This window comes from Labeo rohita, chromosome 1 (genome assembly GCF_022985175.1).
Source record: "Labeo rohita strain BAU-BD-2019 chromosome 1, IGBB_LRoh.1.0, whole genome shotgun sequence".
NCBI classification, from domain to species: Eukaryota; Metazoa; Chordata; class Actinopteri; order Cypriniformes; family Cyprinidae; genus Labeo; species Labeo rohita.
Window position 1 is genome coordinate 34,485,276 of NC_066869.1, and position 23,128 is coordinate 34,508,403.

The window sequence follows — 23,128 nt, forward strand, 5'->3', positions numbered from 1 at the left end:
TTAAATTAGTGTACTATGTCTACAAATTATAATTTGCCAATGTCATATTTCCTATTATGCAATATTTCCTCATTACAGTAGTAAAACCGATGGAAGCTAAACGGCAATGAATATATAGCCTAACTAACTGCAGGACCATTCCATGAAAAGGACAATTTCTTTGTTTCCCTCATACAGCAGATACATCCAATGAAACCTATTAAACATCTCCTTCATATTATTCCACATTTTGTTATGCAGACATGGCTTAATAATAATTATTATTATCATTTTACATCCGTTTACAATGTGAATGTAATAAAAACAAACAAACAAACAAACGACAACAACAACAACAACAACAAAAAAAACACATAGTTATAAGTGCATCCCATTTCTCATCTTTGAGATGCTTTGATTGGAGTCCATGGGAAATTAAGTACTACTAGTCAAAAGTTTTTGAACAGTAAGATTTTTAAAATGTTTTTTTTTTTTTTTTTAAGAATTCTCTTCTGCTCACCAAGCCTGCATTTATTTGATCCAAAATACAGAAAAAAAACAATAGTGAAATATTTTTACTATTTAAAATAACTGTCTTCTTTTAATATATTTTAAAATGTAATTCATTCCTGTGATCATTACTCCAGTCTGGCATGAGTGTCACATGATCCTTCAAAAATCATTCTAATATGCTGATTTGCTGTTCAAGAAACATTTATTATCAGCAATATTTAAAACAATTGAGTACATTTTTTCAGGATTATTTGATGAATAGAAAGATCCAAAGATCAGCATTTATCTGAAATAAATGCTTTTGTAACATTATCATTCAAAAGCAGTAATTTTTTTATTTTTTGGTAAAGAAATGATAGAAGTTAATACTAATTATTTAGCAAGGATGCTTTAAATGGATCAAAAAAAGACATTTATAATGTTACAAAAGATTTCTGTTTTAGATAAATGCTGTTCATCAAAGAAATTAGAATAAATATAGAAGAAGAAAATAAATATGGAAATACATTTAGTGTTTTATAGCATCATTTTATTTAAAAGGCTTTAAGTTGTATCTCTGGGTTATTCATCAACAATTACCATCATAACTCCTTATTAGAATGATGTAAATACAATTCTGTGGGGTATTAGGGGAAAAAAATCCATAAATAATCATGCTGCTTTTGTGATTATCTTTGTCATTTTAATCACTTTATTTTACATTTTGTTACGTTTGTCACTGAACAATATTAAAATGCTTAAATTTCAACCCTGTTACCATGATTTTTTTTTTTTTTTTTTTTTTACAGTAAATTGATTAATAAATATTAAAAACTGGACATGTGTAGAGTGTAGATTTACTATATTTTATAACACATTATAGTGTCCTGGCTACAAGGCCTAGTATATTGACAACATGTCAACCCTGTTACTTTTAGGCTAGGCTACTTAGACATCCTATCCCATATTAGATTAAAAAATGTTAAAACTAGTTTGGGATGGCATTGGAGTTTATTACGCAAACACGTGCGTAAAAGACATTTAAAGGAGGAAAATAAACATAAAAAAAAAGAAAAGGCACACTGCACCGATTTCGCGGAATGACCCCGCAGGTGATAGGAAGGTCGACCCTTCAGTGCCGTACGCGCTCTCGGCCAGCAGAGCGTGCTCAAGTCCTCCAGTCCTCCCAGCTCCAGATTCACCGCCCCTCTCTTATCCTCCCTTTCTTTTCTCTTTCCCTCCCACCCTCCATCCTTGAATCAAGCATCACTTTGCTTCCAAATTGGCTTGTCATTTTCTCTCGGCGCTCGTTCCCTTGCTGTCGGGTCGCACGGACGATCTAGCGATGGACTGGCGCTGATCTCGCGGATTGTGCCATCGCTGGACCCACTCTGCGCATTTTCCTCTTATTCCAGAAAAACACTGATCGGGATACAACACAGGGCTCTGATCCCCCGTGTCCACCATAGATCCAGTGGGTTTGGGGGACGAAGGATACTCGATATATCCTGTTCCTCGCTGTGGTTCTTCAGGAGGCTTCGAGCCTCATCAAGGCGCATCTGGGAACGAAAGCTCAAAACATCATCTGCGTGTTTTATTCACACACGGACACACTGTCACGGGAATTAAGGAGCATTCTGAGACCACACAGCCCGATGCTGCTGAACACATCCGGAGCTGACTATTATTCCAGTGCTTTATAAGATGCGGTGAGTCGATGCTTTTAAACGAGGTGACGTTATTTCTTAAGAGCCAATAAATCAATAACCGATGGACGCTTTGAATGGCAGCGGCAGCGAGATGCTGTAGTTCACACTCCTCAAACTCTCCACATCCTACAGCTGAATTATGTCGTGTGTGTGCGTGTGGATGAGTGTGAGGGGCTTTGGACACAGGATGCTTTTTGCCGTGTGTCGTGCGTGGTGTTTTAATGGGCGTCGGTGCGCGCGCGCGCGTGTTTGAGTGTACAAGTCGCTGTCTTCAGCTCTTGACGTAACGAAACGATAGCTTTCATTTGTTTATTAGAGGCAGAACTGAAATAAAATGACGTTATATTGATGGCCTATATTCACAGGGTCCTTTCAGCTTTTATATAAGGAGAAGATTGTCAACGCCTCGTTCGACTTAGTGTCTTTCTCGCTGTATAAATGCATGTGTGTGTTTGTGTATAAACAGGCGATGCGTTGGTTTGAGAGAATCTAGAAGAAAAACAGCAGAGCATCTTAAAAATAAACAGCCTTGGAAACGTCAACAGCGATTCATGCAACTAAACACCGTCAGATCTGTACCGAGATCATATGACCTTGATTCATTGAGTAATAAAGACACATCTCCTATTCATGTCACCCTGATGTCATGAAAATTGCAGTACATGCTGGATCATCATATATATGATATAACCAGTCATGCTGGGCCGTTTGTCACTTGTCAGTAATGGTTATAAAAATAATAACTAGAGTCAAGTCACTTATAGATGTTAAGTGTTTGTTTACCTCATCTGGATGACCCATTTTGGAAGGAAAAGATCAGGGACTGTGTTCCACTGATTTGCAGCATAGTCACCATGCATGTCTGGCTTAGAATAGAAAAAGACAGACAGGACGAATTGACAAATTACCTTACAGATTCAAATCAAAGGCCTTTGAAAAATACCAAATTGTTAATATTCTGTTTATCTTATAATTGCAAATTAGAGATTTGATTCCAAGCTTGGTCCCCAGTCGAACTCAAAACTTAAACTTAGAGTTATTATTAGGTTTATCAGACGAAGTAAAAGTTATTCGCTTCAAAACATTTCTGTGCTAAGTCTACATTTAGCAAAAAGAGATGCATTAGACAGTTCACCCAAAAAAATGAAACTTCTGTCATTATTTACTCACCCTCGTGTCGTTTCAAACCCTTATGATGTTCTTTCTTCAGTGAAACACCAAAGGAGATGCTAGATTGGATGACAGCCTCAGTTTGCTTTTATTTTATGGAAAAAAGATGCACTGAAAGTCAATGGTGACTGAAGCTGTCAGTTCCTTATATTGTGCGCAACATCTTCTTTTGTGTTCCTCAGGAGATACAAAGTTAAACAGCTCAGAAACGACGTGACAGTGAGTAAACGATGACAGAATTTGCATTTGTAGGAGAACAGTCCCTTTATGATTCGATTTGGCAGAATTATGTGATGCCACTTGCAATTTACTTTCTACTTGCTCTTCAAAGAGCAAGAAGCTACTTAGTTTAATAGTTTAAATAGTTGGATAATTGAAAGTGTATGACATTTAATGCAAGAGAACAGGTCAATTTAAATGCCAGTGAAGTGAAAGATCATTTACGAAGCTGGTAAAGTTTGCACAGCTATGTGTTGGTACTGGTGGTTTTCTTTGTATAAATGGGACGTTTTTAGATTTGTGTGAGTTTCTGTTTTCTGTCAAGATGTTCCCTCTGTTCTCTTGTTTTGTCAGTGGGTGGTGTGCTGAATTTCGTAGAGAGTTCACACGCAGGGTGGAGCTGTATTTTTCAGATTGGGTTTTATGGTTTGCTCTATTTGCCTTGATGGGGGTGTTTTGTATTTCCACTCTTAATGTCTTCAAGCTAAAGTGTGTAATTTCTGCACCACTAACATCACCAAATGGAATAACAAAAATAATGATTGTTTCAGATTTCGCCACCGTCCACCCTTGGTTGGCCAAACAGATTCAAACTATTGCTTAATATAATGTGTTTGTGATGTCTGGATAACATTCTTTTTAAGTTTCCATAACCTTCATATAACCAAGGACATACTTAAAGGGATAGTTCACCCACAAATAAACACCCTGTCATCATTTACTCACCCTCTTGTTATTCCAATTGTCTTTCTTGAGTGGAACATAAATTAAGATATTTTAAGAAATGTCTCAGTGTTTTTTAATTTGTCCATACAGTGGAAGTCAGTAGTAACCAAAACTGTGTAACTAACATTTTTGAAAATATCTTATTTTGTGTTCTGCAGATGAAGGCGGTCATACAGGGTTGCAATAACCTGAGAGCAAGTAAACATTAATTCCTTAAATGGTAAAAGAACTATCCCTTTAAAACAAACTGGACGTATCATAAATAACATTTTCATAACATGATGGGAACATAGATCCACATTCTATATGTTTGTTGGAATATGTTTTGAATGTCACAGCATGGGTCAAAGTGTAATTTGCAACACTTGCTTATTATCAAACAGAGGCCGGTGGGACACATGCTCCGACAGATTTTTTCATCATCAAAGGGCGACAAGCACAGCATGAAGGATGCCTTTCGCTTTGTATTACGGGTCTGATTGCATGAATATACAAACAGCGTTTTGTGACTGCATCCTGATGTCATAGATCTGTGATAGAAAGTCCATGTGTGCGTTCACAATTGTTCAAATATAAACAAATGAAATCCAGTTCATCATACTGCTCTAGAACAATGCATGATTAGATGTGTAGCAGCTGTTCAAAGCACACTGAGTGCATGTGTTTGCAGCAGTGTTCTAGCGAGTGCTCCTCTTCTCATTCTTTGAATGTCCTTCAAACTAAAATAGTGATTCGCATGAATAATAATGAATAATCCTCATCTCGATCTCTTTCTCTCTCTCTCTCCCTTTCACTTACAAATTCATCCATTTTTATACACACTCAGTACAAGAACTGAGAGCTGCTGAGTGTGTACAGGCCATGTTTAAAGAAGTGTGTGTGTTAGATCTGATTGAATAAGGAGGTCACCAAACAATGACGGTGGGATTTGGAATGGACTTCTGAAGGACTTTGATTATTTTAGTCCCAACAGGAAATTGAGAGCAACGATCCCATGTGTGGAAGTGTGTTCATGCTTTCATTTTCATCCATTTGCAAGGTTAAAAGGTTTTTAGTGGGCTTAAGTGATGAGATGAATTATTGCGGTGTAGTGTCACAAGGGTGTGCCATAAAAAGTGGAAAATGTTAGTCTTTTATTATTATTATTATATAGAATTTTCAATATTTGAAAGATTACTTCACCCAGAAATTAAAATTCTGTCATTAATTACTCACCCTGATGTCGTTCCAAACCTGTAAGACCTTTGTTCATCTTCAGAACACAAATTACCCTGCATAGACAGCACTGCAACTAGCACGTTTAAGGCCCAGAAAGGTAGAAAGGATATTGTTAAAGTAGTCCATGTGACATCAGTGGTTCACCCTTAATTTTATGAAGCTACGAGAATACTTTGTGTGTGCAACGAAAATAAAAATAATGACTTTCTTCAACAATTTCTTCTCATAGTGCCTGGACTTAGAACCTGGTTGTGCTGCTCCTTATGAACATGTGTCGAAAACTGACACGGAAGAGAGGAAACTGTTAAATAAAGATGTTATTTTTGCTTTCTTTGCACACAAAAAGTATTCTTGTAGCTTCATCAAATTACAGTTGAACCACTGATGTCACATGGACTATTTTAATGATGTCCTTACTACCTTTCTTGATCTTGAACATGGTAGTTGCGTTGCTGTCTATGCAGGATCAGAAAGCTTTCGGATTTCATCAAAAAATACCTTAATTTATGTTCCAAAGATGAACGAAGGTCTTGGAACGGTGGAATGAGGGTGAGTAATTAATTACAGAATGTTCATTTTCGGGTGAACTATCCCTTTAAAAAGAGGTTGAAAAATAATATTAGTAATAGTAGGTTGGAAATCTAATATAAATATTCCGGTTTTGGTTTCATTGTTATCTTAACGGGTCCATTGACAATTCTTTTAGCGCTTGTAAGAAATAAATATTTGAAAACAACAACAACAACAAAAATAACATTATTGCCAAATTATGAGATAATCAATAAAAAGTCTGTTTATACAGACTTTTAATAGCTTAATAGTCCCTTTGCAGGCATCATAAATGCATTCTAATAACTATCATTGTAAGCACTATATATTAAATACTAAACCAACGAAAAACATACAATGTTTAATTTATTTTTGTGAAATACTACTGACAAACTTATTGTGCGTCTTTAACTACACATTGTGAGTCAATAACTGCACTGATTTCTCAGTTAGTTGTAAGTTGTATATGTTTAATAATTCACTAATCAAATAAGTAGTTGTTCCAGACTACACCAGTTATGCTGTCTGATTTTTTATATTCACTAAAATAATTTGCTTAACAAGTTGCTGACTCTCAAACTCATTTGTTTGATAGTCAAACTACACTGGTAATACTGTAAATGATTTCACTAAAAACAACCGCCCCATAAGAATCATTTGATCGGTAACACTGGTCATGCTGTCTGTTTTCAAGACGCTTTGACAAATGAAAAACATTTCTGCTTTTAAAATGCTTGATTTCTTTTCCATTCATTTGCACTTTATTTGAACAAAAACACATCCTGTGTGAACGCTAAAGAAATGTGTTTGATCAGAGTGTGGTGGAACATAATTATAGAGCGTTTTTTAAAACCGTCATGTTGTTCAGACAATCCACCAGCTAGTTGGGTTTGAAAATACGCTGTTTTGCACAACCCTACATATGTGTGTGATGTGTGAGGTCTTCACATATGCAATCGCTAGCATGTTCAGAGCATGCTATGAGTCACAGCGTGTGATGTCAAGTGCTTCAAGCAAAAGTCAGAGCAAAAATAGTGATGGTGATGTCACCAAACACAGCTTTCTCACAGTGGTGTGTTTTAATGGAGTCCCACAATCCCATGAACCCTAACAGCATGACAAGACAAACGTAGTTCTGTAATTCCAAAATATGTTCAGCAACATATTAGAATTTAAATATGAAAACTAAAAAACAGACAGTTTTATTTGTGTATTTAACATATACTAGCCTTATTGCTCTTATTGTGACTTAATCAACCACTCATTCCAGCTAATAAGCAACTTGTTAGACTTTAATAAGCTGAATAACATCTGATAAAGTCACATGAGCTGGAGTTGTTAAAGATCAGGCTACAGAATAATAGAGGTGTAGCAGTGGAGAGGCACACCTGTGGGATTGTTGTGGCGTAGATTTGCATGAATGGAAAATTTGCTTGTAAAATTCGCTCATTATCATCATGCTTCCTTTAATGCTTTGTCGTTTTGCACAGTGAAACCGTTGTGAGAAATGACTCGTGCATTATGCCCTTGCCCACAGCTTAAAAGACCATAGTTATGTCATTTTACAGGCGACGAACAACAGCGAAAACTAGAGATCATTATATAGATTTTAATGCAATTACATTTCTGTCCAGTTAAATATTTAGTACATGCTTTATCAGTTTGCAGATCTCTAGGAATCGAACCCACGACCTTGACAGCAAAAGATAAGTTAATGGTGCTATGAATCAAAAGTACCAAGCATTTCTATAACTGTTTTACATGCGAGTCTCTTTGCGAGTGTAGCTCAGCATGACACTAATGTTAAATCCTTATGTCTGCCGGTCTCTAGACTACCCTCAGGTCTGCTGTAGTGACAGGTTCAGGGAGAGTAAAGCAGCCTCTGAGATAAAGCAGCTCTGTGATTGATTGATCACCCTGAAGTTTGATTGCTCCATGCATCGATTGCTCCCGGCTGTGTTGGCAGCGTTCATTGTTGAAGTCAATGGCAGCGTTTTTTTTCCTGATCAGTAATGAATGGCACAGGAAACGTCAACCTCCAGTTGTTTCCTATTTCAGCTTTTGGACAATGTGAGCTATTTCAAGAGTGAAAAAATAGCTCAAAGTGTTTAGCTTAGCAATGGGTGCTTTTTGTCCAAAGTGCTCTTGATTGGTGTGGGGTATTTTTTTTTTTTCTAAACATTTATTGTTCATTCACCACAAAACAATTTACAGCAGGCATCTGCACCCTGTGGGGATTTACCTTATAGTGTGGCAACAATTTAAAGAGATAGCGCATTCAAAAAGGAAAACGCTGTCATCATTTACTCATTACATTACCCTCGCAATTCAGTCCAAACTGGCACGGATTTCTTCTTTCCTTCCCTCAAAAAATATTTAGGCCTACATATACGATTTATGTATTGAATTGCATATAAAATGTTCATCTGGAATTATAAAGTTTTCCTTAGCTAGCCACAATGGACATATTATGCTGAGTCTAAGCAATTAAGCAAATAAAACATTTTGAAAATATGATTATTTAATTACAACCAAATAGATGCAAATAGGTAATGGTGAGAGCACAGAAAGCTTACCTGTTTCTTACTTGTTTCCTTTATGTATGACTGACAAATATAAGTAACATGAAATTTATTAGTTTGTAATTAGTTATAATCCAAATGGATGGATTTTTTTAAATATGGAATTCACATACATAAATCTAAATTTTATGTCTAAATACTCATACACACACACACACACACATTTGTTTTTGTGAATTGTGGGGACTTTCCATAGACTTTTATAGTTTTTATACTGACCAAATGATATTGTCTATCCCCTGACCCAACCCTAAAGAAAACATGTTTGCATCATTACACTTTCAGATAAACATCATTTACTATTTTTAAAAATTTCTTAACATTGTGGGGATCAAAAGTTCAGGTTTTACTATGCTATGCTTTTGGTCCCCACAATGTAGCAAAAACAAGTACACACACACACCACACACACATGGTTTGCATCCCCCTTTCAGAATAATTAAAATTGTTACTTATTTTACCCAAAAAATAGGGGATCATACAAAATGCATGTTAATGTTTATTTAGCACTGACCTGAATAAGATACTTCACATAAAAGACATATAGTCCACAAGAGAAAAAAACATGGTTCAAAAGTTTACACTTGATTCTTAATACTGTGTTGTTACCTGAATGAACCACAGTGTTTTTTGTTTAGTGATATTTGTTCATGAGTCCCTTGTTTGTCCTGAACAGTTAAACTGCCCACTGTTCTTCAGAAAAAAACGTTTAGGTCCCACACATTCTTTTGTTTTCCAACATTTTTGTGCACTTGAACCCTTTCCAACAGTGACTGTGTGATTTTAAGATCCATCTTTTCACATTGAGGACAACTGAGGGACTCATATGCAACTATTACAAAAGGTTCAAATGCTCACAGATGCTTTAGAAGGAAACACAATGCATTAAGAGCTGGGGGGTGAAAGCTTTTTGAATTTGAAGATCAGGGTAAATGTATCTTATTTTGTCTTTTGGGAAACATCTTCTTGTAGCTTCTGAAGGGCAGTACTAAATGAAAAAATATGATATTTAGGCAAAATAAGAAATATGTATACATCTCCATTCTGTTCAAAAGTTTTCAACCCCAGCTCTTAATGCATGGTTTTTCCTTCTGGAGCATCAGCGAGCATTTGAACCTTCTGTAATAGTTGCATACGAGTCCATCAGTTGTCCTTAGTGTGACAAGATAAATCTCAGATTCATACATTCATTGTTGGAAAGGGTTCAAATACACAAAAGTGCTGAAAACCAAAGAATTTATGGGACCTGAAGGATTTTTCTAAAGTACAGTGGGCAGTTTAACTGTTTAGGACAAACAAAGGACTCATGGACAACTATCACAAAAAAAAAAAAACACAGCTGTGGGTCATTCAGGTAACAACACAGTATTAAGAATCAAGTGTAAACTTTTGAACCATGTTTTTTCTCTTGTGGACTATATGTAAACATTTTTTATGTGAAATCTCTTATTCATGTCAGTACTAAACAAACAATAACATGCATTTTGTATGACCCCTTTTATTTTGGTAAAATATTTAATATTTTTAATGATTCTGAAAGGGGGATGCAAACTTTTGACCTTAACTGTTTATATATCACATTTTTTATCATTTTTTAATCGTGATAAAATCCCACCTAACATTAAAGTTTTTAAATATACTATTATATTGCAATAGTTTCACATTCAATCTTAAAATAAATGTAGAAACAACATGGAGACAGTATATTTTTAATATTTTTAAAATATTTTTTATGACTGAAGGTGAGTGTCATTGATACCAGTATTACTGATGAAAATTCTATTTTCATAATATTTAACTATTGACTATAACCATTCAACATTACAATTTTAATTGAATTATCAATTTATTATTTATTAGACTTTAAAAAAATAACAATTTAACTGAACTTAAAACAATCTTCACATAAACCCATTATTTACCTGTGCCCTTCAACAAGTAGGAAATGTACAGAAATTGATTAACGTTATCAAACACTAAATAATAAATATAGATGAATCCTCAAAGCTACAAAAGTAATAGTTTTTCTCTTTTTTCTTTTGTTCTTTGATTAATAGATATCACAGCAACTGGATTATTAGGTTATTTGGCTGCTATTACTTTAAGAGCTACCACTGCTGAACGTGAATCTTACACCAATGCTCGTAGTTTCATTTGCGCTTTAATAGAAATGATACAGGCTACAGTGCGCGCTGCCGCATTTGTGTGTGCAACTGAAGCACGCATGCTACGAGCACAGTATAATGGCTGACAACATCTCATCTGAGCGCAGTTCAGTTGTTCTACTGAACCTCCCTTGTCACCTGTACCTTTCCCACACTCGTTTGACTAGCGCCTGGCACTGAAGTGAATTTGGAGTGCGTGTCTGAAATGTCTGCCATTTGATGTAGTCATAAAGATGTTCTGTGACTAAATAAACACTTCTTGTCAAGAAAAAAAAGAGATAGAAGCAGCAGTTGTGAGTGGGTTGGCCAACCCTAGCCCTGCCTATGCGTTAAATATTTTTAATGCCGTTAAACTGGAAAAATGAATCACCTGTGTTAACATGCTAATCTTGACAGCTCTTATAACGATGAAAAATGCTCTTTTCCATACAGTGAAAGTACATAGGAAGCAGCATGACCAGTCCCATGAAATGGGACTTTGACAGTTAAAAAAATTAGGCATCGTTATTGTCCCTCTCGCAGCTGGCAGTGTATCGTCACCATAACAATAACTTGCTGCTGTTGCTGCCCATATGACTCATGAACTTGCAGGTTTTCTGAAATAATATGATAGCTTTGTGTGAGGAACAGATTGAAATTTCAGAGTTTATTTATAGAAAGTCTGCTGTAGCTCTGAAATCTCATTTGAGTTTGTGTATATTCAAATACGGCATGTCAAAACACATAACGCTGGCTTCGAAGTTAATGATGCTAAATGCCATAATGCACCAGATTTGAATATGTAAATGAGATCTGGAGCACTGTTATGAGTCCCTTATCATTCTTTTTTGTTGCTTTAGAGCTCGGCAGCTAAATTAAACTAAACTAAATTTCTTTTAGTCAGGAGCATCTTGAAGGTAAATAATTTTCATTTTTGGATCAGCTATTCCTAAACATCATTCTTTGTAAGAGAACAAACATATACATTTGAAACATATGCATGGACGAATTGTTCAGAATAAGACGTATAACATGCATTTACAAAATAGATTGAGTGAATTTTCATTTCATGCCTGTTTTGACAATTTTCAAATTGTCAAAGTTCAAACCAACTGTCAAATGCTCAGATTAAGTGCTTTTTTTTCAAAATTTGAACAGAATCACATACACATTTAAAAAGAGTGCTTGTGAACTTGCGCATTGATGTGAGCTGAGTGACAGTGGGTGGTATATAAAGTGCTGTTGTTAATTTAAACGTCACTAAGCAGTGGATTTGGCTGTCCTTAGAGACCAGCTTACTGGGAGGTACCAACTCTGTCTGTCATATTCCTTCGCTCTCTTTCTCTCTCTGTCTCTGTCCCTCTCTCACGCTCTCTATGTGTGTTTTTTTCTCTTTCTGGTAGCCATCTGTTATCCTTGTGTTTGAATCTTAAATAACTGCTGCTCTTCTGGAATATTCCCCACATGGATAAAGCCTCCTGCATAGTTCTCTATATACAGGGAAGAAAAAAAATCATGAGAGAGTGAGAGAGCGTCCATTACATTGTTTTATTGAGCCACAGAGAAATGGAAAAGAGGAATCTGCTGGGCCAAAAGATTCATCCTCTTCCAGCTTTTTGCCTAATTAGCCATTAAACCAGTGAATGAGGGATACGCTCTTCTAGTGTATGTGTGTGCGTGCCCCTGTTCAGTCCTATGATATGTTGTTTTTGGCCTCCATTAACAGTTCATCGTCATCGCTCACATCTATAGTATAGTGTTATATTGCTTGTGGGAACTGAGATTTCAGCAAAGAGATTTTTTTTGTCAAGTACACCACTGAGGGTCTGCCATCAAAACCTGTATTTCTGTTAAAATGGTGAAGTTTGGTTTGAATAAGAGTGTTCATGTTAAAAAAAGAGAAGAATTTAGCTAAAACACACATGGAAATGTATCTTTTGTAATAATGTTGATTTTATAGAATTAAACAAACAAACAAACAAACAAAAGAACACGTCTGTACCATTTTCATCAAAAGTGTATTTTTTTTCTACGTTATGTTGATATAACCATCAAGGAAAAAAAATTATATTATTATAGTATCATTATGATAGCACTTTACAGTTAGGTTGATTAGTTAAAATTAGTTAGTTAATGAACTAAGAATGAACATACTTTTACAGCATTTATTAATCTTAGTTAATTTCAGCATTTACTAATGCATCATTAAAATCACAAGTTGTGTTCGTTAACATTAGTTTATAATGCACTGGGAAATAACATGAACAATGACCAACTGTATTTTTATTAGCTAACATTAATACAGATTAATAAACAGTGTAATAAGTGTATTGTTCATTGTTCGTTCATGTTAGTTAATACATTAACTAATGTTAACCAGTGACACCTTATTGTAAAATATTGCCATTATTATTAATGTTATTTTACAAATATCATCAGTTGATTCTTAATAATTAGTAATCATCAGATTACTGCAATAAATAAAAAGAAAACATGATTTTAAATGTTTCTGGAGACTTGCACCACATGACATTTTAACCTGAGCTAACTTTTTGTCATAAATTATCTTATATCTCAATATAATTTTCGGTTTTAGTTTTTTCTGCATGTTTGTTTTTAAAATATGAATAAATAGCTTTGTTAAAACATTTTTTTTTCTAAGAAATAATAACAAAAGTTTATGCCAAACTGCATAATATTGTTTTGTGGAATTTTATTTTATTCTTTATTTATTTTTTAAAAATATTCTTTTAATGAGGCTTTTAATGAGCCCATATATATATGTATATGCAACCTGCAAAAATAAATACTAGCTGATTTTTGGTTTGAAAATGCTAAAAATTCATATAAAAAAATAAAAAATTAAAAAAGAAAAAAGAAATAAAATGTTAGTATTAGCATTGTGTTTTCTGGTGTTCTTCAAAATAATTGTATTTTTATTTAATACTTATTTTTTATTTTAAAATATAACAGTATTATCACACTTCATTATATTGTTTATTATTTTATTTAAAAAATAAATGGTAACACTTTATTTTAAGGTGCCCTTGATAAATGTTACATGTACTATTATAATTACAATAATTACAATACATAATTATGTGCAAGTACCCCTAAGCCAAACTGTAACCTAACCCTAACCATATAGTAAGTACATGTAGTTAATTAATGTTACTCAGTACTTAAATGTATAATTACACTGTAACAAGGACACCTGAAAATAAAGCGTAACCAAATAAACAAACAAAATAAATTGTAATAATACTATTATTAATTGTTTTATTTAATGAGTCACACTATGTGAGCACCAACCCAAATCTCCAGATGCTCTCATCAGAACCACACCAAATACATGTGACCCTGGACCACAAAACCAGTCATAAGGGTCTTTTTTTTTTTTAAATTGAAGCTGAATAAATAAGATTTCCATTGATGTATGGTTAGGATAGGACAATATTTGCCCAAGAAAAATCTAGAATCTGAGGAATCAAAAAAATCTAAATATTGAGAAAACCGCCTTTAAAGTTAAGTTCTTAGCAAGGTGTATTACTAAACAAAAATTAAGTTTTGATATATTTGCGGTAGGAAATTTACAAAATATCTTTATGGTACATGATCTTTACTTAACATCCTAATGATTTTTGGCATAAAAGAAAAATACAATGTATTTTTGGCTATTGCTACAAATATACCCATGCTATTTAAGACTGGTTTTGTGGTCCAGGATCACATATATATGACAAACAGCAGAAAAGCATTATGTCATTGACCCTTGTGGTCCTGTCCATAGTATCCTAATTGGCCGTCTGTGGTGCATTATCTGTTTGTGCACGTCCGCGTGCAGCATATTGAAGGTCAGGTATTATGTGTGACATAATGAAGCAGTGAAATCGAGGTGTCTTGGCCTTATCGTTGCGGTTACACACAGCTGACTGGTTACCAATGGACCGACACCCCCATTAGTTCTGCCGTGTCAGGGATGCGTGCGTGAGCACGCGTTTGAATGTGTGTCACGTTTATGCTGTTTCCAGGATATGACTCTTTAATTTTACGCATGAGGGAACTGGATGCACCGCTGTAGCGTATATCACGAACGCACACACGGACACACGACAAGTAACATTAACTTATATCCTGTGGCTGACACAGTTCAGCCTGATTTATTTAAGTCTGGCTCAAGTTTAGTCTCTCTGTGGCGAGTAACTCAGGTTGATGTGCAGAGTTCGTTCTGTTGGGATTATTGCAAAGCTCCTGAAAAACAGTTTCCAAATTGCAGATTCCCAGTGCTTTTTTTCCCAAACGGTGTCCATTTTGGCAAAAAAGACACAATAATTTTCTCCTCATGATCCTGTAGTGCTTCATCTCTATATTATGTCTGGCTCTCACGGCTGTCGTTCTTCCTCTCCTCTCTTCTCGGACAAAGCACAGTCTTTCTCCTCCGCAATCTCTTCTTGTTATTGCCTGAAGCTGCTGTAGCATTTTGCTCTCTCTCTTTCTTCCTCTCTCTCTTTCTATGCGCATTGAGCCATGTCCATGATGCTCATTGCCTCCAGTCCCGTAATACACCCAATTACAGAGGGAAATAGAGAGAGAGAGTTAGAAACAGAGCGAGAAATGTGACCACCCATTGTGAGAGAGAGCAATGAGAGGATAGACGGATGGGAATAGAGGACATATGCTGTGTTGTTTTGTCAGAATGAGGGTTTAAATATCAGAAACTGGGTGTAAAGGATGTTTGGGCGGCAGCGATGCTATTTACCTTATAATGGTGGAGCATGAGGTCTCTCCCGCCCCCTTTTGCCTGTGCTTCCTGTCACGGATGGTGCTGTCAACATGCGCGTTTATAAGAACAACCGGGACAAAATACGGAAATAATAGACACAATGAGTAAAAAAAAGGAAAAGAAAAACATAATGAGCGATAACACTATGAACAGAAGAAAACATGTATATTTTGTGTTAGAATGGCATTCAAAGAGTGAAGCTTATTCATCACTGTCTTCTGCGCACAGACGCCCGCATTTTAAATCCATTACACACTGAAAGACGCCATTAAACAAAAGCTCTGTGGATTGTTATGAAGCCCAGTTGCTCATCAGATGTCTCTGTGTGTATGTAATAACCACATTTTCAAATGTAGCTCTAAAGACCTGTAAACTCTTGGACGAACAACAAATGGATGTCTTCCTAACTGACCGCTTTTAAACGGGAAGATAGTTGTGCGGTTATGTGTAGCACTCTAAAAAAAAAAAAAAACTTGAATCAGCATCCGCCCACATTCAGTGCAGTGTTTTACAATGACTTGATCTTCAGGCTTTTATGTTTTCACATTTCCTCCCTCTGGAGTGGTGGTGGGATAATGGTTAAAGATCAGAGCTGGTAACAAAAGATTGAAGGTTCAATCCGGGGAATTAGTGACACAGGAAAGCAGAGTTAGAAAGATCGCAGACCTGCTCTGTTAGCGCAGTGCCCTTGAGCAAGACACTTCACACCGGACCGCTCAAAGGGGAACTGCTCTGCAATTAGTGCTCTGCTAAAACAACATATTTTCACGATCGAATAGTCTGTTGCCTGAACGACTAGTGTTCTTAAAGAAGCACTGAATAATTAGGCTGGTTTCGGTTTCACCTGACCCAGATCCGACGTGCGTTTATATAAGATGCATTCCAACGTTTAAAAACAGTTCGACCGAGTGAAAAATGGAACAGAATGCAGAGATCTGAAGACTTTTTTGAAAGTCTGACTATTTTTAACATGAACTGCATTGTGATTAACAGGGTCCCTATGCAGTGTGCACTGCTCCAGTTGAAGTTGAAGTTGCCTTCACTTGACAAAATGTGTTGATTTGATTACATAATAATGGCAATATATACATGTCAAAGTCAGACATGCCGCTTTGCCAGCTGTGATGCCTGGTTACTGGTTTAAACTTGGCCCAGGTTTTTAAAAGATTTTTGGGTCAGCACACTTTAATAGCTTCAACAATTGATTGCCAATTAAGTTTAGAGTACAATGAATTCAGGTATAAACTGTTTATGTAATAAAATATGTTTTCGTAGTTTGTGTTGTCCCTTATCAGTGCAAAATTATCACAAATTAAAAAGGATTCATGCCAATATTGTCCAAAACCCCACTTTTCTAGGGCGTTTCCAAACTTTTGGAGGGCAGTATATATATATATTTTGGGTCAAGGTATTTTATCTTCGAAATATTATGCTTTTTAACATTTGTGACTATTATAGCACCAGCTGTGATCCAATCTCCATAAAACATTGCATGCTTGTTTAGAATCAGGTCACATGTGCTCAGCAGGTTTTGTGAGATTTTGGGTAAATTTGGACAGGCCTCTTTTCTAAACGACTGAGCTTCCCAAAGGGCAAATTTCGACATTTTTTGATAATTATTGACGTAGAGAGTCCAGAGAATTGTACTGCAGTGTTTTTTTCCAGATTGAGTAAAAAACCTAGGACTAGTTCACAAAAGTTTTTTTTACATCTTCTCAATCATTTTAACAAACATTTTGATTGTCAGCAGTGGTGCTACAGTGGCCTGGAATGAAGAATTCTATCATATAATATGATAGAATAAATGTCCTTATAGACACTTCTCGTGCTTAGTGATTTTCATGTTGATATGACAAATGGTTGCATAGCTATAGACTTTTTTTTTTTTTTTAAGTTTTTTTCCTCTTATAGCACTACCAAGTAACCAAGCTCTGCAATTTTTGTCAAGTGACCTCAGTTTGCTGGAGATATCTCATTCTATTCAGGAGTTATAGGCATTTTATTAATAGTGACCCTGCCCCTTTTGAATGTTTTGGCGTCCCTTTGCATCTTTTTTTTGATAATTATTGACTTACTTAATACTCTCCAGAGAATCTTTCTACACTGGTTTGGTTCTGATCGGGCAAAAAACCTAGGACTATTTCGCAAAAGTAGGTTTTTCAAAAAATCCAAAATGCCTGAAAATTTTGCCAAGGGCTCCAACGACATAAGACACTTCAGCCTGCGACTGATGGTTTAGAAGTTATGAATGATTCTGTACTTTCGATTACTGTACTGTCCCTGTCAGGCCAACTGGGGCGATCCTTGATGATGTTGTCGGTGGTGTCTCTCCAAGTTTCAAGTCTGGTCTGCATGATCAGTTTTACATGGAAATTGCTGATCCTTGGCCGTTCTGTGCGCTTGAACCCCTAATTACCATACATTTAACTGTAATACAATAGTTGCATTGTAACTGTTGTCTCTCACGCACTTTATACCCTAGAATAACCGAGTACTATAACACCAGAGCCTCACATTAAATTCACTATGTTTATTTTACTCAAGCATCTTTAAATGCTGGAGTGATGCACAATGACTGGTGGGAAAAAAAATTTCCCTTCATTTCCTGTAAAAGGATGTATCAATGTTCCCTTTTCCCTGTGCCATTCGGAGTGCCCTTTGAACTGAACATGTTTGCTTCCTTTGGATTGGAATCTCACAGAATATGGTGGAAATTGAATGCACCAATGCTTTTAGAAATGCATTTTATCCCTTATCCCAACTATAGCTTCAACCCTGCTCCTGGAGACCCACTCTCTGGGAAAGTTTATTTCCAAACTGCTTCAGCACACCTGCCTGTGTATTTCCAAGCAATCTTGAGGACCTTGTGTCAATTGGCTGCTTCAGGTGTGTTTGATTAGGGTTGTAGTATAAACCCTTCAGGATAATGGGTCCCCAGGAAACAAGGTTGAAAACTTAAAGGGATAGTTCACCCAAAAATGAAAATTCTGTTGTTCAACTTCAGAAGACAAATGAAGACATTTTTGATGAAATCCGAGCGCTCTCTGACCCATAGACAGCAAGGGTCCTACCACGGTCAAGGCACAGAAACATGGTACTCTCAATAATGGCGGCAGACTGTCCCAGGAGAGAAGAAATCATTGAATACAGTCATTATTTTTATTTTTTTGTGCACAAAAAGTATTCTTGTAGCTCCGATTGAAGCACTGATGTCACCTGGACTATTTTAATGACGTCCTTAACTACGTTTTTGTGCCTTGACCGTAGTAGGACCCGTGCTTCTATGGAGGCTCAGAGAGCTCTTAGATTTCATCAGAAATATCTTAACTTTTGTTTCCGAAGATGAACGAAGGTCTATGGGTTTGAAACAACATGAGGGTGAGTAATTAGAATTTTCATTTTTGTGTGAACTGTCCATTTAAGAGTTGTATTTTAACAGATCAGAAATAATTCTGTATCTGATAAACTGCATCAAATTAATTTGGTTTGAAGTCATGATGTAACAGAAGCAGTAACAGATCTTTTCTTCCTTATTGTGATGTTTATCAGTGAAATAGATTATCAAAAAAAAAAAAAAAAAAAAAAAAAAAAAACACAGTTGGGCAGTGTGTTGGTTCTGTTCATCAGTTGTTAATTAGATGGAGATATATCTGAGTTTGATCGAAGAAAGCGATTCGTTTAAAGGGATAGTTCATCCAAAAAATTTATTCTGCCATTAATTAGTTAGCTTCATGTTGTTCCAAACCTGTAAGACATTTGTTCATTTTCAGAACACAAATTAAGATATTTTTGATGAAATCCAAGAGTTTTCTGACAATCCATAGATAGCATTGTAACTGAAATGTTCCCAGGCCCAGAAAGGTAGTAAGGACGCTTTTAAAATAGACTGTGACATCAATTCAACCATAAATAACCAGCGAAGCTACAAGAATACTTCTTGTGTGCAAAGAAAACAAAAATATCAACTTTACTCAACAATTAAAGGTCTTGCAAGATTTCAGTTAAATTGCTCTCAATGGAGGATCAGATAGCTCTTAGATGTTATTATAAATATCTTAATTTATATTCTAAAGATGAACAAAGGTTTTACAGGTTTGGAACGACATGAGGGTGAGTAATTAAAGACAGAATTTTCATTTTTGGGTGATCTATCCCTTTAAGCCAACTAAATGATCGGTGAAGTCTATCATATGTCACTAGAGAATAATCTGTCCCTTAACCAGAAGATTGACTGGTGCCATTTTGATTTAAAAAAGTATGATGTAATGAAAAATTATATTAACGGTTCACAATAAAATCAATTTAGATAATAGATATAGTGAGTTTCCCTTTCATGTCGACTTTAAAGGTGAAGTGTGTAATTTCTGCGCCACTATTGAGTTCCAGATATTGATTGTTTTCTGGACTGGACTGGACTAGATGCGAAGAGGGGCCTTGGAAAAACGATCGCAATTTCAACCGAGGGGCCTGTGATGAAGGTTTTTCTCATAAAATAAAGAGTTCTATCTCAACATCACACTATTGGCAATAATTGGCATGTTTTGAGAAGGTCTCAAAGCCTTGAAAAGGGCTCAGCGTTGGCACTCTTTAGAGAAACCAGCCTATGAGCAGTTTACTTCTAGTTGTCTCTGCATTAAATTGGCATAGGAAAGAGTCTTTTAACAGTGAAACAATCTTTATAAAGGTAAAAATTGTATACAAATTCACAGATAATAAAAGATTACATGGAAACACTAAAATTATTTAAATCAAATAATAAAAAATGCTTCATGTGGTAACATCTAAATTAACTAAATGAGCCTGACGTCATTTAGGTTACACTTAAAGTGTATTTGTTAGCATCAGATTGGTTATAAATAGCTGCCTAAGATAATAGCTGCATGTTACCATTTTTACAGTTTTCTGCTGCATGGTGCTGATGCGTGTATCATTTGACATTTGAGTTATATAACTTGCTGTTTGCTATGCTGTCAAACCAGTGCAAACTGAGTAAATGTGTGTTTCAGAGTGAGAAAATGGCATTTGAAAGGCAGGATGCATCTTTCACTATTAAACGAGTGGCAGGTGTTTCCAACTTCTCCGTACACACACATACACACTCACACGGGCTGTCAGGACCTCTGTCTTCACAGGCCACTGAGCTAAATGCTAAAGTAGTCCTATTGTGTTCCATTAGTCGTCACTGCCAGGGGTGCAGAAGCTTTTGTGCCCAAAACAATACACGCACACACACACCGGCAAAACAATGAGGCCGGGCGACTGCCATTCCTTTGAGACACAAAAAGTGGAGACAGACTATAGAGTGTGTGCGTGAGTTTGAATGTGCTTTCTCATGACTGCGTCGCAGTGTTTAATTGTATAACCATCTTCAGTGTCCACTTGCACGCGTCATACTTTGGTAATTCGCTTCCTTTTCTCCATTTTTTTTCTTAACTCTCAGAGGTCTTCATCCGTTGATAAGCGAAACCCTGCAGAATTGGAGTCGAGCTCTCCAAGACAAACATCCATTCTGACACGGAGTACATAAAGTCAAGTTCACACTTAAACACACACACATACACACACACATACCCTGCTGAGGGACTATGAGAGTATTTGCTGTTAGTAGCAGGGCTCTTGGGTAGAACTGCATTTGGACTTGTTTAATTCCAGGAGGGAGCGACACACTATTAACAATAACTGCTCACCAACAGAAAAACAACCTGATTAGAGATGAACAGAGGGAGTATGTAAAACAAACAGAGCACATTCGATAACAAAAGCTCTAGCTCTAGCTCTAGCTCCATAATGCCTGTTGTAAGCACCATATGCTGTTTTATAGGCTGCTATGTCTTCCATATGTTCAACCACACCCTCCTACATAGTAACTCTTGCAGATTTCCACTTGTATTTAAAGTATGTCTTTGTTAAGTGCTAGGATAGTGATTGTGTATGTGTGTGCATGTGGGATGCATAATTTAGCGTAGCATTGGGCTCTGTCTGCACACTCAAACAGCGGCAGCATTGAATATTTCATCACACGGATGCTGCTTTTGCTCTAACGGTCTTTGAGCTGTGTATGTGTGAGGGTGAGTGGTGCACGGAGGCTGCCCAACTTTTGACACTGTGCAGCCCCACTTGCAGGAGGAGCAAAAAGTGTATATTCATGTTCCTGAAAGGATGTTTTCTTTCTTTCTCTGTCACCCTCTCCACTGCATCTCTATATATTTTACGGCATGTTTGGCTTTGCCCAAAAATGAAAATCTGTCATTAATTACTCACCTTCATCTTGTTCCAAACCAATAAGACTTCCGTTTATCTTCGAAACAGAAATTAAGATACTTTTCATAAAATCTGAGAGCTTTCTGACACTGCATAGACAGCAACACAACCATTTTCAGGGGCCAGAACGGTAGTAATGACATTGTTAAAATAGTCCATGTGACATTAGTGGTCCAACTGTAATTGAACCTTTGAGAATACTTTTTGTGTGCTAATTCAACAATTTCTTCTCTTTATATGCATGATGTTATACTGCTCAGGCCCCGCCCATGGTCGCTGATGGACTGTCTCGTATTAGCATATTTGCAAATATATTATATATTAGCATATATTATTTAAAGAGACATGCCCCGAAATGGGTCGCTGTGAACAGAGCTGTTGTTGACAAGGTAAAAAAGTGTTGTTTTACATGACCAATGAGGAATGATGACATTTCATGAAGACCCTAAAGAATCATACCAACTTGTGGAAAATGGGCATCTGAAGTCCCCTTTAAATTTCAACATTGGCATTGTACACTTACAGCCAGATTTTTCTAAGCATACGTAGCTCGCATATGCACACTGATTTTTTCCACTAATTAGTTTTTCCACAAGGTGGCAACACTGCGCACTGTTGTTTTGCAATCGAAAAACAAATGGAAAAGTCAGAAAAACAGCAAACTACTGAAGAATTACTCTTGTCGCCTTGCGACTGTGACAGTTGACATCGGTAAGCGGTAGCAGCGACTTTTTAAAAAAAATTATATTTAACAGTCTAAAAAATGAAAAAAGGGTGAATAACAATAAAAAATAGCAATGTGAACTATCTATAAAATTGCATGTTAGTAAAATATAGGGTACACTGGGGCTAAAGGCACACGCTAAGAAAAAAATTGCTTTTCACTGTGCCCAAAGTGTATGATTGCAGAAAAATGTTTGTACTGAACATTTATGGAGCAACAGATTATGTCTGAAAATAAATCATACAGTTTGTTCATTTTGATTTAAAATCTTATAAATGTATGGGTGGCAACGCTTTTACCCAAAACATAGGGGTACTATTTTCTGCTTATTTTGATAAATAAAATATATATTTTTTTGTCCAATATATATACTCTCATTAAAATATGTTAATATAAAACATATATTTTACAATACAGAAACAAAATCATTTTAAAATGTAAAGATTCTGAAAGCATTGAAGGAGATCCCATAGTAATTGAATATAGTATAGTAGTAACAACAAATGATATTGTATTATATGATATGATATAATGTTTTTACACATGATGGTTTCATTCTAAACATGGTGACT

The 23,128-nt window shown here is 35.9% G+C and overlaps 2 protein-coding genes across 7 annotated transcripts in view; one reads left to right on the plus strand and one right to left on the minus strand.

The window, feature by feature from the left end:
• si:dkey-92j12.5 (multiple PDZ domain protein) overlaps positions 1–1,693 on the minus strand; it is a 60,664-nt gene extending 58,971 nt beyond the window's left edge. The window contains exon 1 of the mRNA XM_051124287.1: positions 1,560–1,693. The gene's annotated coding sequence lies outside the window, so the exon portion shown is untranslated. The remainder of the gene's footprint in view (positions 1–1,559) is intronic.
• A 39-nt stretch (positions 1,694–1,732) lies between these two features.
• The window catches only part of adgrl3.1 (adhesion G protein-coupled receptor L3.1), a 136,874-nt gene continuing 115,478 nt past the window's right edge, over positions 1,733–23,128 (plus strand). For all 6 annotated transcript variants that reach the window (XM_051123744.1, XM_051123833.1, XM_051123916.1 and 3 more), the window contains exon 1: positions 1,733–2,180. The gene's annotated coding sequence lies outside the window, so the exon portion shown is untranslated. The remainder of the gene's footprint in view (positions 2,181–23,128) is intronic.